This window comes from Vanessa cardui, chromosome 21 (genome assembly GCF_905220365.1).
Source record: "Vanessa cardui chromosome 21, ilVanCard2.1, whole genome shotgun sequence".
In the NCBI taxonomy this organism is placed as follows: Eukaryota; Metazoa; Arthropoda; class Insecta; order Lepidoptera; family Nymphalidae; genus Vanessa; species Vanessa cardui.
This window is the reverse complement of record NC_061143.1, coordinates 8,283,346-8,301,895: the sequence shown is the minus strand read 5'-3', so window position 1 is coordinate 8,301,895 and position 18,550 is coordinate 8,283,346. Positions and strand designations below refer to the sequence as shown.

General features: G+C 32.6%; 1 protein-coding gene across 7 annotated transcripts in view; it reads right to left on the bottom strand.

Annotated features, from left to right (window-relative positions):
* Window positions 1-18,550, bottom strand: part of LOC124539041 — a 240,393-nt gene that overhangs the window by 125,272 nt on the left and 96,571 nt on the right. The gene's annotated exons all lie outside the window — the stretch shown is intronic.

Below are 18,550 nucleotides of genomic sequence, written 5' to 3'. Positions count from 1 at the left end.
GAGCAGGTGGAAAGCAAAGGCGTGGCAAATCATTAAACTATCACTGAACGCGGAATACTTGCATAAAGCATTACCCATGCGTTTATAACAACCGTGCCGAATTAAGGTATCATTAATAACGAGGAAACAACAATATTGTGTAAGAGAGCCCTACATTTTCATCGCTATCTTATTTAAGTACTAATATAATACGGTTAGTATGCTGTTAAACAAATTGAGTTTAAATGCTGGAATTAAAACGTTTCTCCGTTTATCTTGTATTAAAGTCCTTATTTAATCGTTATTTTAATTTATACATAGTAGTTTATACTCCATAGTTACGAGCTAGTTGTAATTAATATCATCATTTTGTTAATCACTATACTTGTATAAATAGTACTGATGGATATTAATACTTAGTGCAGCAGCGACAATCATCATAAACCACACAAATTGAACAGCAAATTATTATATTAAATTTTAGTGCGACTCATAACACCGAAACTGTAGAAAATTAGCTTATGATAAGATTATTCTACCGTCAAAAATCGTACCCTTGCAAAAAATACGTGATACGCCAAAAGTCTTTTTCTTTTATTCACCGTGAATTGTAATTACTATTTGCTCAACTTCATATATTCAGCAATGATATCTTATCTTATATACTAGTAATTCAAAAGATGTAACTCTAATTCGAATGAGGATTATTGTCGTTTCGATTTGTCGTTCGAAAATAAATCAATTCAACCATTACATATTTAACGTAGACGCATCGCGTCGCTCGGATTCGTGACGATATTTTCGTCTTCCAACTATCAATCGCAGTTCTGATTGAGTTACAAGTTTACAACTATTATTTCTTCATGCGATAGTAAGTCTGTCAATCCGTTTGTGAGGCAACAAGCAGATTGACAGAGTCACGACTAAAACGCAGAACAGATCTTAATTAAATCTTACTTAGAGATAACCTGGAATATTAATAAATTGAATTAAGTAATAGTAATTTTTTTTCTATGCGGATGGTATTGCACTAAATAGCTAAATTAAAATTGATCTTTGTTAAATGTTGAGTTTTTATCCACCAGGTTATAATACAACGTGAGTGGAAATACAAGAAACATGAGTGCATATGTAATGTATGTAAGTTTTTTAAATTAAACAATATTTTAACAACTTCTACTTCGTAGTACTACTAGTTTGCTACTTCTAGTAGCAAACTAGTAGTACTACGCGGATTCGCATGCGTTTTGGAGGTTGGCCGTCAGATGTCAGGCGTAGAAACAGAGCTTAAGTCTTTCCATGTGGCTTGCGTCCTTCGTACCAAATTTCATCAAATTAAATTTAGTGGTTTCGCCGTACAAGAGCAACAGACACGCAGACATACATTCGCAATTATAATGTTAGTACTTAAATTATTCCTCTTGGTATGCCATAATTTGTTTAGATTAAATAACAATTATCTCGAAATGACTGAAAAATATACAAAACAAACATATTTGCTACGCTTATTATAATACTGTCATCAAATCATTAGAACGCAGCATTAAGATCATTTACATAGATAGGTTTAGTAAATTAAGATCAACGTGCCCGTATCCGGCGATAAGTTGACAAGATGACGATAAGAGCAGTAAAGATCAGAGCAATGGGTATTGTGAAGAAAGCAAATAGCCTTTCAAATAGGCCCGGTCTATACAACAAATCGTCTAAATGTGATAAGTCGAGTCAATGCAAATTTTCTATAAACACCATTTTGCCGAGATTTCGAATCGACAAATATGGTATTGAATAGCTTCTCTTTGAGTAAATAATACTTTTACGGCTGTTGAACAATACAATACTATCTGACTGGTTTCTAGTTTCAGACATTGTAATGTGCATTTGAAAAATAACACAAAAACAACTTGTTTACTACAGGCGTGCGCTGTGTTCATCTTCCGTATTATTTCGAAAATGTATTCTTGATCAGCTTTTATTCGAATCGTAAATAATTTTAATAAAAAACCTACTATTATTTTACACTAGTATACACTTAACTTTTTTTAGGTCGATGTAATTGACCATGTGCAATTGATAAGAAATGTTCACCACTATAGACTGCTGCCGTAACTTTAACACACACCACAGCCACAAACCTTGGGTACTGAGACCTCTCTTGAGCCTATACTTACACCGGTGTACCCTGCAAACCGGAACACAACCCTACTAAATAATGCTGCATGACGGTAGTATAGTAGATGAGTGTATGGTAGCCACCCAAAACTGCACGAAACCTTACCACCGATAAAAAAACAAAAACTTTCAAGAGTTTTGTGAACAGCCAACCCAATAAGATGTAAAAACGATCGAAAAAATAAGAAAAAACACAAATAATACACTTAGATTACCGGGAACCTAACCGAAGACCATCACCATAAATTTCGCTCTTTGCGTTGCAGACTGTCGTTTATGACTATAAAGTAATTTACTCTTATATCATTTTGATTTAACTAATGAGGTATTTGAAATAATAAGCCATTTAATTCTATTATACGTTTATGATTACCTGCCAGCTATTAAGAGGTAATCATTAGACACGGTACAGGACTATGAGTAGGTATTATTACTTTCAAAGCTTTTATTATAACGGTACGGCTTGAAAGCAACGATGTAGAACCGGGTGACATATGCGTGATTCCATCACGGTGTAATGATTGTAACGGAAAATTGCCTACAGAATAACAGTCGGTCACTCGTATCCAGGTCAAAATAATAAAAGCCTAGCGTTTAATTGCGTTTCAGATTTATTTAATATCAAATACTAGTTTACGAGCAATTTTAGTGAAACGTATAGTACCCGTATAGTTAACAGAAGGTCGTACGTTATTATTCGGACAGAAGCTACTGAGGGTTCATATTAATTGGTGCTTGATGATGATGATGATGATGTTGGTGACCTCTTAACCGAAACAACTGCAGCTTCTAATTTTAAAGGAGATCCAACAACTGCGCAAGCTGTATTATTGTCCATAAGTGTGTTAGAAAATACAGATACACTGCCTGTTTTCCTCATTCTCATAATCTGATAGTTTGGCAAAGCCGACGCGACTGAAAAAAGTTCAAGTTCAGAACGAAGTCTTTCGTTTAATTACCAGACTTTCAGTTGCTACTGAGATTTTATTCTTCAATCAATCAATCAAAATATACTTTATTCAAGTAGGCTTTTACAAGCACTTTTAAAACGTCAAGTAAAATGAAGTGAAGTTACCACCACTTCGAAATGTAGAATTTACCCAGAAGGACCGGTAAGAAACTCAGTAGTTACTCTTTTGACAAACCCAATAAACTTTAATGGCCCTGAGTTTCAAGCCATGACCTCTAGCCGTAGTCCCATATACAAGTCACTAGAAGAACGAGGCAGTGCTAATCATCATCATATATCCATCAATGTTGAATCCACTAGCATGGTTGAATTTTATTATAATTCGTCTAAATAGGAAAGGAGGCATTTGCCTTTTGAGTATTTTAAAGGCTGTAACTTTCATTTTATTACAATTTTACCATTATATGCAATTCACAGCAATACGATCATAATCCAAAAGGTCCCAAGGGTCGCTAAAATTAATACCGGAACTTATTGTCGTCAATCGACAAGTAATAAGTCGTAAATGTAAATTAATGAAGGAGGAACAGGATGCTCACACAATGACTTATACAACGGATGCTTAGATTATAAAGGGTTTAACCTTGTAAATAGATGCGAAGGGATATTGTTATTGGTAATTTAAAAAATACAATGGTTTTTATACGATAGGATAAAAGTAATAATATACAAATTAGATTAAACACGTCTTATCCATTTCTTACAATGTCAACAAAAGCTTATAGATAGTAGAATTTATGTCTACAAGGTTGGTGTAGGCACAGAATTTGATGATAAGTGAGTCTCGCTTATTTTAGAATAACATTCTTAATATAAAGCGGTCATGTCATACTACTAATGGTATGGTGATTTTGAACAAAACTCAGGCACCGAAACTAACATGATATATATGCGACAGGTAAATAATAAATTTTTCTGTTATATTTTTTACTTTGTTGTGAACGTTATTATCAATACAGCAAACGATTGATCAAACAATTTTCTTTATATTCTATTAATGTACTTATGTAGTAAAGTATACGGAATAATCTTCCATGTTTAAAACTGTAAATTAGGTAGTAGGTTTCTTTGGCATCGCATATTATTAAAAAATCTAATGAATTTTAATTTTTAAATATTTCCAATACTGCTTAGAGTCGCCAGTATTTAAAAATAAATATAGAAAAATTTACAGAAACTGATTCGTCCCAAAGCTGACATAAAACAAATTATATATGTACTGCGAAATATTTCCTTGTTTGTAAGAAACAAAAATAAAACCTACACAGTTCAAGTGCAATGCGTGCAAATTATAGCAATTTACAATAAGCTGTTATTCTCTCGAAGAAAACGAAAACTCTCAGTAGCAAAACAAGTAACTAAGAGAAATAATCGTTTGATTGTAATGGTCGACTGCGAAACGAGATTGTAAAGAGGCAGTCAAAACAATTTAGGGCGCTGCTAGAATCTAGGTTTTATTAAATCAAATGTCCGGTGCGATAAAATCAAATGAGTAAGTACAGAATTGAATGAGCCATTCTCTCGTTCGTAATAAGCAAATTACTATTTCAAAATTAAAATCAGGATGTTTTTCTGGATAAACTTCCGAAAGGTAATAACTACATTTTGGCATACAGCTTCGCTTTACTTTGGCGCATACGACTTTTTATTCGAATTTGATAAAATTAATCAAAATTCGATATCTATAAAATATCTGTCAAAATCATGGTTTGAAAATTATCAGAGAACATCTGCATCCAGCATTGCAGTAATTTCGGGTATCTGTTTGAGATAAGTTATACCGCATAAAGGAAGAAGATCTGAACTATTTTCAAATTCAAACACATGATAATGTGTAAATACAATGCCTAAATAATAATACAAAATAAATTATAATAGGTAGTTTGATGTAGGTTAATCACTGACGTCTATTATACATTTTATAATTTTCGTCGGCGGCTGCAAGCCATCGAGACTGGTCCGCGTCCACACTTGCAATTATACGTCAATTAAAGCATGCCCTGTTATTACGCGAACTTTCCGGGAGCGCGTGCGGTTATTACATAACGACCGACGCCGGTGCTTTGAATTATTCTCTTACTAATACAGATCACGATAGCAACACGAAAGCCACGTTCGATTTATGACCAATGGTGATAATGCGAGCAAGAGATAAGAGGACTAAATACGTGTTTGAAATATTAAAATCGATATCGTATGGTATTTACTAACAAATGGACGAGAGAAATGCTTTATGCGAAACTACCCACAATTTGAACCATTATCACAAATACTTCACGATTAGTTTAATTGTGACGGCAATAATAATCAGAACGTGACATTTATTCAAAGGTAATTCACTATTTAATTGTTTCACCTATTTACTAGTGCTATGTTATGGCCTACTAAATCTGAATAGAGATATTTATCACGTGACCTGCATTTACCGTGTCGGATTACATACATAATGGAAATAAAATCGATTTTTTTTCTCGATAGTGTTATCGTTGTCATGGTAATGTACAAAGTTACTTTACTAGGTTAGGGGCCACTGAATAAACAATTCATTGGAGAAATCGATATTCTATACGATAACACTCGCATCGAACACCCTTTCAGCGAAATACGTTAATACGTTTAAATTCTTATCGGATTATTACAATAACTTAACATTTCCCTTCATTTATATAAGTTTGCGTTTTGAATTAAATATTAATAGCATATTAAACATAAAACGATATTAATATAAATACATTGTGAAATACTCGATTCAGTAAAAGAGAATCGCAATAAGCCGTGTTTATAATTTAAAGTCAAAGGGAATTATAAAAGTCTCTTACAATTTACTTTAACAAGGAAAGGTGTAAAAGTTATTCAAATTATAAGCTGTATTAACTTCAACGAACGACATATTTTTCAATGGTCTCAATAAATTAACCGCAGTCGGAACTACAAGAGGTGAATTCTTAATTAGAGTTTGATCGTTGAGATAAATTGCTACTGGCTTTAACTTAACTAAATGTTCTGTAAAGTTTTACTTTATTGAGTTCTATTGCATTGACGAATGCATCGTGCATACTATCTTTATTTTTTTGTATTGCAATTAGTTTGAATATCTTAGTCGTTCGAGTAATGCTTTGTGTTGTAATTTACGATATTACGTAAAATGTTAATTAATAAGGGACCTGCCGTGATATTATCAACATGTTTGCGATATGATAGATAGCGAGTTAAAGTTTAATTGAGCTTTCATTTCCTATAATTTAACGAGAAAACAAAAGCCTACCAAATCTTCTGCTATCTACCTGACTGTCTTTGGATATATGTTTTTTACAGAGTTAAATTTATAAACAGTTATTAAACTTATATGTAATAAAATGTGACCGACAAAATACAGTAATTACGATGACGCGCTCGGGGCTTAAATTACCGATTTCTTCAAACGTCATTTCTAAACAAGATATATGATGAACAAGTTGTCCTAAATCAATACATAATTGGCTATACGAAGTTTAGACACTGAGTTGATACAAACTAAAACTTGATTGGTTCAAATCCAGCAGCGAGAAGTAATTATCAGATTGAAAAGCATCAAAAGAGAAATTAGATTTGAGTGAAGTATAGCTCCTAGGCAAATATTGTTATTAAGTGAAAGTTTAAATTGTAAGCGAAAAGCGAGTGTTCGCAAGTAAACTGCAAAGGGCAACGTGTGACGGGTAGCGTATAGGCAAGGTGACCCTTCACCCGCTGCCGAGATGGGATGAAGATACGACCGTTGCGGCGATAATTGAAGCTCAGAGTGGGGTTCGTTTCTAACAAACATGTATTCGGATATAATACTTCGATAAGTAGAAACCGAATACATTAACTGGAGGAAATTGAATTATAAATGGCAAACATTAACCGTGCATTTCAAATAAAACAGTTCCTAAACGACATATCACGCTAATGTCAAAAACCTAAGGGAGCAAGAAGTGGCAGCCTGCAAAAGTACAACGCTGGGCTAAAGCCATCTCTTTCTTTGAGGAGAAGGTTGATGGAAGCGACAAGGAAATATGTTAATTAAAAAAGGAAAGCAAATATATTTAAGTACGCAAGATTGTATGTCACCAATACCAATAGTAAGTATAATATTTCAGCTTAATCGGTTTGGTGGAACTGGTTTCAATTAATTTGCAAGTATTGACCTACACTATATGTCTACTTAGAAATTGCGAAATGTGTTTTTTTAAAGCCTTGCTATATAAACACTGAATTAATTTTTATAAAAGTTATATCAAAACACGTAGCGTGTTTTGGAAAACATTTTATGGAATAATATTATTATACAGGGATATTGATGCGACAAGGGTGCATTTCATGTCATTGTGTGTTAAAAATATATAAAAATCTATACTAATATTGTAAATGGGAAAGTAACTCTGTCTGTCTGTCGCTCTTTCACGACTAAACCAATGAGCCGAATTAGATGTAATTTGGTATGAAGCAAACTTGAACTCCAAGAACGGATACAGGCTTTTTTGTCTAACATGCCAATCAACCCCTAAAACGCGAGCGAAACCGAGGGCGACTACTAGTAACGTTGTAAAAGTACCACTATTAAATTATAAGTGACTTCAAGATCTTCCCACAGATAGGACAAGGAAGAGAGTAATACGATTTGAGGAATCTCGTGCAATGAATCCGCAGACATATCGTTTTCATCATGTGTAACTTGAACAACTGTACCACTCGTGGTGGTCTGCACATTTGCCACAATAAATTCCATCGTCAGTTCTACGTCCGACTTTATAGCATCGCCTTCGGCAACGCGAGCGAGTATTGTTGGCGAATTTTGCCATATTACGTTATCGAATACTGCATACCAGTACCAGAACCGCTTTCACGGTGCTTTCTAAATTTGCGAAAAGATAATTTTTGTAGCTCGGGGCGAATAAAAAAAAGCAATTATTTACAAAATAAAGACAACCTTCAGTTATGAATATGACATGAGAAGACAATTACGGCAACAAATTCTCAGCAACACTTATACACACAGTAGCTTATATAGTTTTATTTTTTTGTTAGTCGTCGCCTAATTAGCGGCTTTATGTATAATTATACAAACATATTATATGAACGCCAAATCAGAATACCTATTCACTAAATTATTACACTATCTAGGTATTATAAACATGCTACAAAATATTGATTGAATACAATTATGAAAAAATCTCGATTTCGATAAGATGACAATTCATAAATTTAAAAAGCCACAAATAGTTGAAGCATTAATCAATGTTGCTCAACGTGATATCCAAAACACCGCGGAATAGGGACTTCAAATGATTACTATTATTGTGTATTATATATTTTATAACCCCAGTCCCAATGTACTAAAAACAGTATAGGTGAGAATTCACCACACGTTTCCGTTACCTGGTTTTTGTTATTACGGCGTAAGTACTCTCAGCACTTGCACAGACTCTAGTAATAGCAAGATCAAATACTACAGATTAATATTCTATATATAATATATTCCATGTACGTTCAGGACTTTTTTGACGTAACCTCAATCAGATGATGTTCTTAATTTTGAATAGAACGCCAATGCTACTAAAAATTGTTACTTTATCACAATCGAATAAAAAAATATCTTTAACGTGTCATTTTCCTATTCTACACACAAGCATTCAGTTTCGCTACAAACAAAGTTAGATCATAATACAATCGGGATAGTAATGTTGCATTTATAGATAAGTGGAATTGACCCTCAGTTACCATTAAACTGAGGTTTATTATTGTTAGTAATATTCAAAGTTGGATCGGAATGGAATCGGGAACTCATCATAACCGTTATAACTTAGTAGAATTGCTCTCTGAGGTCGTCTTCAATCAATTCTTAATCTTGTTTAAATAGACCGTGTCACTTGCAAATCGTAGTATCGTGTCATTACAATCAGTTTCGTAAAAGTCTTCAACTTCGTTGGTAATGGAATCGGGTGGATTTTTGATGTTCAATTTGTTCATTTATACAGTTCCCTTGAGGATCGAAACGTTGCTTGAATTTTTACTTAGATTTAAAACCTGTAATATATAATCTTAATAGTTCCCTATTACCATCGTGAATAGTCCAGAATTTTTTCTAGTAAATAACCCACGACCCCACTCTCCTATTGACGGACTCGTGGATCTGCTTTCGTATACATTGCTTTGAAAATCTTAGCAACATAACGGCGTATGTACATCCTCAGTTTCATACATCCTGCATAGATAAGTAGTTTAATAACGTTGAATAAACTACCGGAAGATGGTCGAATACCTTTCGAATTATAGACGACAGGAGTAATAATATATTTAAGCGCTAATTGTAACAAACGCGAGCGTGCAGCTGCATTTCATATCGTGGCTACCAGAGGGCAAGATAGTATCGCACGTCGACAACACGAGAGAATTATTGACTGCCACTCACCTACATCTGACTGAACGGTGCCTTGCGGAACTCGGCGGCACCAATGCGGAGATCATTATAGTCAATTTACTTTTAAACTTATACCATATTTCATATAAAGTAATCGATTAGCGTGCTTAGAACGCTTAAATCGCTTTATTAATTTATAATTTGTTGAAATTCTAACGACATTTTCGTGATTATTCAATTTTAAAATGTCACATATTTCATGAACTAAGTAAAAACTTCCTTATATATTTCGAATGGTAATATATTCGACTATATAATAACATAGCGATATAATAAATCGACTGACATCGATCAACAAACGTGTTCTTCGTTCTTATACGCTTTATAATATAATTAGTTGTTTGTAAGCAAATTGCAATTACAACAAACAATAATTACATGCGTGAGGCTCATGTTAATAATTATTGTACAAATCTTCGATAGCCCGCGGGAGCGAAAGCTGGCTACTACAGGCAGATCTTACACATCGATAATATCATTAATCACTCGACTACCAAGTAGGTTGTTTGTTTTCTTAAGGCTAACATCGCCTAATATTAATGCTTTAATTACAGGAAAGCGTTGATTCAAAATCGATATAAGCATTCGATTCGACATAATCGATCCGGTTTAAATCTTGATTTATTGCAACGTAACTCTTTGAATAGAATAGATGCTGATACGATTGTTATTGAAACGAGACCACCGAATGTGCAAATGTCGACTAAAGTGTTTAGCTTTATTATAAATTGGCAAGCATATCTTATTTATGCGATAGGTTTAATGGGTCCGGCGAAACTGGTAAGACGTTGGGTATTATGGACTTGTAGAATAGTATGAGATATATATTTTACTTTTTGTATTAGTGTAGGCCATATGACTCCTTTCCACATGATGGTAAGTGCTAGTGAAGTGTCAAACGCGAAGACTGCCAGTACAATCATACAGAATTAACTGCGTTATTTTCCCTCGCCATACTCTACCTCTTCACGCTTCGTTTGAGGGAACCCAGGTTACAAGAGGAGGGGAACACATGTGCAATATAAGTAAAATACGCATATGTAGACGTACGTCGCGTATTGTAAAACATTAAAATAGAGAAAGAAAATAACAGAAACCGTCACTCGACATACACACATGTAGGTATAACTATTGTAAATAATTCACAATAACATTTTTTAATAAAATAAATATTCTAAAATAAATTTCAGTTATTCGAAATAAACATTACAACAAGAGATATATACCTACATATAAATACACCTCCCATAAAAGTCAAAGTATGCCTACAAGTATAGTCTACTCCAAAAAAAAAAAGGAAAAAGTCCAAAAAAAAAAAAAACAACATTTGGCAGCCATTTTACGTGATATCATTGGTGTAGAGATAAATTAATCTATGATTAATTGTTTCATTATGAATTGAAAAAAAATGAATTCTGAACGTCGAAGAAACTGTTATCGGAACTTTAAAAATTAAAGTGGAAAAAAGAAGTAAGTGCAAAGTGTTAGTGTTGCATTATAAATAAATATATATTTATCATACAGTCTTAGTAGTATCGTAGTTATTAGCAAAACGTTTGAATTACGTATACCTTTTTATTTGTTTATCTTTTTTCCTACCTTCATTGGCATTGGCTACATACAAATCATATTATTATTAAATAGACTACATATAAATATATGTATAGTATAGACGTAAATATAATTTAATATATTAATTTTGATATAACAATTCCCTTTCTATTCGCAAAAGTTTACATCAAGCAAAAAAGTATAAACGTAAGTATACATATTTCATGAACACGGAACTCTTACAGTTTTAATATATGTATAAATATTCAACTTCAACGACTTTCTATCCAAGACTTTTTACTTTTATCTGCATTTCTTTTTAAGGACCAAGAAGTTTATATATATATTAAGCATAGTTTAAAGGTAAGCTGCAGCGACCTAAGACTACGTAGAAAATTATATAGTTTTGACGTCTAGTTAACAAAGGTTTATTACAGTATTTCACCGTGCGCAATCTCCATAACGCACGTCAGTATGATTTACGGGTCGTTTGTAAGCCTCCGTAAGTAGAGTTACCATTAATTATAGTAGGAAATATTTATTTCATTTTGACAAATTTCATTAGCTATAAGATTTGCCATTCTTAATTTGACAGAAACATTAGGGATTTGATATAAGGGTACATGAGAAACACGACCGCTAAATGATACCGTTTTCGTGCATATTTCTTGAGAAAAATGTTTAAAATTGTTAAAAATCATAATTTTGGTCTCGATAAACCCGAGTCATCAGTTTGACAAAATTTAAAAAAAGAATAAAATGGATTATGTCATTTGACGGGTCCAACTGACGATTTAAAAGAAAGTTTTGTTCAAATCAATGATCAAATTGCCTCTTGTTACTAATTATATCTTAATAATTGCTATGTAGGCGTACGTGAATTTGATTAGTCTATTTAGACGATGAAATGATTTAGCAAAAAATTGCTTCGATGTTTTACAAATGGAGATTATGTTAAAGCATCGAAACTATTTTCTTATATTTGTATATAAATTGTATGGAAACCCTACTCGCCAATAACGAGTTGAGAATTGCATAGAGTGCACAAGGCATGACCCAGCATAGAAACTATGTTTGTCACGAAGTTGTGATTGTAGCAATTGGGTTTAGCTAATTTAGCTCAACACATAATGTACACTATGCACTATATGTGCATAATGTGTTCCGTTTTTTTATTTATATCAGAAAGGCAAACTTAAATTAGCCATATGGTGTCATTGGAAATCGACACTTCTGTTAAATAGCTGATAGATTTATTGATTTTATAGTTGTTTTGACTATAAATAGCTAACTACAACTTAGTTAGTCCCTTTTCAGAACTTTTTATTCGAAGCCATCTTAAATTTTAACTTCGAGTATTACACATAAAACTTAAAGATGAAAGTGAATATTGCCTTAATATTGTAATTTGACTATACTCTACAAGTCGTTAGGATAGATCACATCGACCGTTAAAATACGTGATATTTTATAGCATCTATGTGTATAGCATAATCTCCACAATACTGTTACGATACGAAGATTCATGTTATATAGAGTTATGTCTATACGCGTACAATTGCTGTAATATACTAAACTATAGTTTAGCTATAGACTTCACGGTTTCACTTTCTTACGCCTATATTACCGCATTAAGGCATTATTAAGGAAACGATCCCGGTCTAGATAATAGATGGGCATGTCACACAGATTGAGTGGTGGGGGTCTATTCTGACGTCCCGCACGAGGCACGACCAATCGAGTAGAAAGTTTGCGGAACCGACACTTCCCATTAGTCAATCATACTAACTATCAGTCGATTTCAGTCATATCGAGTGATGATGAAAATAGTTAATGAGACGGAGAACGTTTGAACGCGAATAACGGATTTGTTCTGTTTCTATTTTTGCTTACGTAAATATATTTTTATTTATCGACTTAACTACTTTCATTTCATCGTACTCCTTCAGTTCGCGTTCACGACTTTTGGTGTTAAAATATATATTTAAATTTTCAAAGCGCAATTATCGAATCAAACATTTCACATCACAACCGAAGTAATTATAGGTGTACAGAACAAGTCGATACATGATTGTATTGTGTCATAATTACGACGATTATTAATCGTAATTCACTATAATGAGATTATCATTTCGTTGTTTTAACAATGCCCCCGGCATATCCGCGTTCAGTCTTATCTCGAAAACCTTGTATGTTTTTTAATAATATTTAGATTTTAATGCAAACAATACATAAAAAAGATAAATTCAAAAGCTAGTAAATACTCTTTTGAGGACCCGTGTTGAAATATAACGCAACGCCAATCCACTATTTCTACCCTTATCAGAGAATTGTCTAATAAAAATAATCAAACAAATCAGTTCGCCGTCTGTATCAGCAATTATATCAAACATATACATAATTAAATGTAAACTAATATTATTAATGCAGAAGTCGATTATTCTATCTATACGACTGTCGGTCTCTCTATCTATCTGTCTCCGTACCGAATTTGATAAAATTTAGTACGAATGTTACTTTTTATGCATAGCACCTGATAACCGACTCTTAAAACGCGTGCAACATTAATTAACACAACATTGCTAGATTAAAACTCTTATCCATTCTTAGGGGAGGATTTTAATAGACTTGGAATGAACTTTGAACCAATCGAAGTATAACTTTCCAGAAGAGAAATTATCACGAAACATACTGTAAACATATAAGATCGAATTGATAAAAAAATTGTGTAGTCGGCTTAAAATAAAGCGAACATTATCATAATATTATTATAGTGTAGTTAGAAGAACAAAGCATTTCATTTAATTCAATTAAACTCTAACAAGAAAGGGTAATACCGACATTCACGTGCGAATATAATAATTTAATCGGACAAAAGAGAGCGATCCGAGATAAGCTCGTTGAAACAAAGCACTCTCACTTCGGAGTCGATGCTAATTAAGGGCATCTCTACATCATTGTTTATAACGCTCATTAGGGTGTATGCACATTGTTCTGACGCTCACGTGTACCGTTAGCAGCCACTACGAGATACCTTTCTAGCAGTCGTCAATTTCAGTTAAACAGTTAGCTTTATCTTTGTATTCAGACAGACGTAAGAATTCCCATTAGGAACAGTCATTCGAAATTATTCCTGTGGCCTGGTATTGAAAGGGCTTATGTTAATAGCCCTCACTTTAGGTAATGAGAAATGAAATAATTAACAGGTGTTATATAAAACATATGTCTTTTTTATATTTTGGTGTTAATAATATTATCATATTTAAAGTATTTGGTAATGGAAAAATAGCGTATACATTTGAGTCACTTTGAAATAAACATTAAGTACCAAAAAAAGATATGATGATTAAGTTTGGATAACGTTATAACGTAGGTTACCTTTTTCGAAACATTATCTTTGATATTTAAAATCCGCCTTAATTAGAGAGTCGCTATAAATTAATAATATGCATATCATTTACATTTAATTACTAAAATTAAAATAAGGATCATTTAAAAAAGTCACATGTTACTTTTAAGGTAAAAGTCTCTTCATATAAACACTCGATATTATTTGTTTATTTAGGGGATGTATTAAAAAAATACAAGATTTGCAGCCTTATAAGCTAGCCAATCATCAAGACAGTAAAAGCTCATAAGAGATAAACTCAAGAAGAGTTAACTACCATATAAGTGAACTATTATGAGCTTTGGAAGTTGGTATAGTTTTTTAACACTACGATAAATAAATTCAATTGGAAATATTCATAAATAGTGAATAGAATAGATACTGATAGATATCAATTAATAAAATAGACAAAAACCTTTTATACGAATTTGCAATATGTCAATATTTATCTTAATTTATTTCTTAAACTGATATTTTTAGAATTATCCAGCGGAGTGTGACACATCAGTCATTAATGAATTATTATAATAAGTAAAAACAAAAACTTTATTAAACATTTACTATTTAAACTTTTTTTTATGATTTCATTACAGTCTTCATTTTAAGTTTTATAATTTGTTATAAGTTAAAAAAAAAATCTTGAAAGAAATTGATTTTAGAAATCTTGAAGTAAGGCTATCTATGTAAATACTTAAGATATACAAATAGCATCAGATCAAAATGATAATGATAAGTTTATATCAATCAAACTTAATACCTGACAATATTGATATATGAACATATCATAAGAGGTATGAACCTCTTATAATAACAAAACAATCCCATTTTTATCAACCAAAACCATTTTTGCCATACTTCAAACATTTCAATTTGTATTCGTCATCAAGTTTTGCTTGTGGTTTTAAAAAAAAATAAGAAATAAATGAACGATGGTCTCTTTTTATCATATGTCTCATAGTCAACTTTAAATGGGCCTGTCGTTCGTAACAAACTTCCGAACACACAAACTTTTCAATTTAGAACGTAGTTAAAAAAAATGTTTGTAATTAAGCACAATTAATTGATGCCTTGAGTATACTATAGACAGAACATAACAAGAACGTATGTTTTATGAACGTATGTCTAAAATGTACTAGCAAAACCTAGCAGTCGTTCCTGTATTTCTGTATTTACATTGGCCATCCAGTAGATCGATACAGAAACTGATGTCCTGCAGTGTTTTAAAGTGAAGAGTTACAACAGAGAGGTTGGCATAAATGTCTTCTCCTTGAAAAAACTACTTACTAATGTTGTCTTAGATTTTCGCGATTATAACACATTGAAATAAAACTAGTTCAACGGATTTAAATCGCGTATATTAATTATTTTTATCATCCCGGGTAGTCTACCCGTGACCACGAACGCTGTAAAGTGCTCGAAACGTCGGGATGATAAAAATAATTAATATACGCGATTCATCCGTTATAATTAGTTTTATTTAACACCGGATTACCCTTATTAGATTTATAATTAGTTTTATTTAAATGTGTAATAATCGCGAAAATTTAAGACAACATTAATCCGGTGTTAAGTGGTCACGCCCCCCCCCCCAGACATTGGCGCTGTTAGAGATGGTGAACATATCTTATATCGTCAATGCGCCACTGATTTTGGCGACTAAGATGATATAGTTGTGTCTGTAGTTTCACTGACTCATTCACCCTTTCTTCAAATCAGAACATAGCGACAGAATACCTGGTGAGTGGATGTTGCCTACCCAGATATCAGACTAGCACGAAGTCCTACCACCAATTTAATCTAACAAGATTGGCCTAGCTATATCAACTTCTATTAAGCTCAAACAAATATACATAAAATCATTTATAACATGTGTACTACACATGTTATAAATGTATATTTATACTTTGGTATAGTATGTTTTAGAGAGTTAGTTAGTTTTAGTATAGAATCCCAGCTATTGCAGGCTTCAAGGCATTTGTATTTTCTATTATTTCTCCTACTCCTACTCAGAAAGACAATCGAATACATGTGTCGTTTAGGATGTAAATTGTACCTTTTACATCTTATTGTATCGAGTTCTTTGAATTTGAAACAAAAAGTTATCTTCGTTACGGTATATTTATTTTTGTTTCTTTCATTAAGGTCATCATTTCAAGAACAACAACAACAAATATAGTTACCTCGTTTTTTTTAAAGGTACTTGTACCCACACAGGAATCCGGGACCTACTTTAATGGACCGAGAGTGCCAAATGCACTCCTCGCTTGTACGTACGGCAGTGCGACTATATCATCTGCCGTCGTCTCCCTCGATCTAGAGCAAAGCGTGTTCTAGTCTGCATGTTTTTCAACTCTTACCGACCAATCTTACACAGATATTTATCAAGGAAGCTAGATACTACAAGTCGTCCGTCATAGCATGCCCGAAGTTATAACGAATATATTAACTGTATATTTATTTGAATTTCGAATCCTATGACCGGTTTTGTTTGGATTTAATTTAATTTTTAAGCTGACAATGTCTTTTCGCACGTTTTACATTTTTTTTTTGTATACAGCCATAACGTCGCTTTCTACTCGGCCAGTTACTTTTGTTTGCTATCTAAAAATTCTTAGTTAAATTTTAACAATTTCGTAAATCGCAAACAAGAATCTTCTTTAATTTTATGCACACCGGCTATAGTTCTTCAAAATATGACTTAAGCCTTTTATGTACAGCTACCATTGTTTACCTTATAGTTTTAGTACATTTTGTAGCGAGCAAGGCAAATAAATTATATATTTTTTGTATAAAACGTCTAAGCTCACATGAATTAGCATAAAGTAAAATTAATTACCTACTCACAATTCTTTAGTTATATTTGTGGTATTTTAATTAAAGTATTGTTAATTCTACGCTATTAAGCAATAACAACGTTTACATAAGAACACGTTCTATGTTATTATTTATATAAGTTTTTCATTCAAATAAAAATAAAATCTTTCCATCGAATTTAATATAGAAAGTTTTTTCTTCGATATATGTACGCGGACACACAAACATTATTTCGGAACACCACCTGAGTCACCACATTATACAATATCAATCAACTAAATATATTAACTAAAAATGAAAATATATAGCATATTGGTAGCCATGATGAAAGTTTTTAACGAAAACAACACTGCGGTTGAATTTGCCTTTATCGCCGTATTCCGTTACGCATCGTGAGATTTTTTAAGGTGACTTTTTAAGAATTATCATCCAAAAGCATTTTTGAAGCGAATCCGTGTATATAAAACAAAGTTATGACTATTTATACATAAAAGAAATGTAACTATCCCTTAACTTTTTTCTAACGATTAATATATTTAACAATTAATAACTTTTTATAGATTAGAATAAGTATCGGCAATAAAATGTCTTAGTATTTCAATAGAATAGCTTGCCATTATAGAGTTAGAAACTTGATCGTAAATAACTCATTCTTCATGGACTCTCGAGGCTAAATATTATCTTTCAGTGAGTGAATTCTTGTTTTTAAAGCATATTGATATAATAGTATGTGAGTCAACACTCAACATAATATTATATACAGATCATAAAGAAGAATAGAATTAGCATTTGTCAATTTCGAGATACAGTTTTTGAGTAAAGCATAAACTACATTGGATATTCCGAAATATATTTACAATTTCTTTGCACTAAAATTGCATAAACTTCACTTTACCTACTTACCTTAACTACGTTATGCGAAAAGGCACTGATATACTCATATTATATATGCGAACGTAATTCTGTCTATAATCTCGTCACGATTTCACCACTTAACCTTTTTATAAAACCGGTATGGATCTAGATCCCGTGGAAGAACATAAGATAGAGGGGAGACGGCATAAGATAGAGCAGCTTCAGCTAGAATGTTACATAGAGTTCATACAGCTAGGATGTTACAAGACAAGCAACATGTCTTCATTGCTTGCCCAGCGGTCAGCGCGGCGTGCCACGGTAACACGCGTAAGTGGCGCACGCCGAGAGACGGTGAGGGTACCGCTAGTTTCTCAGTGGGTAA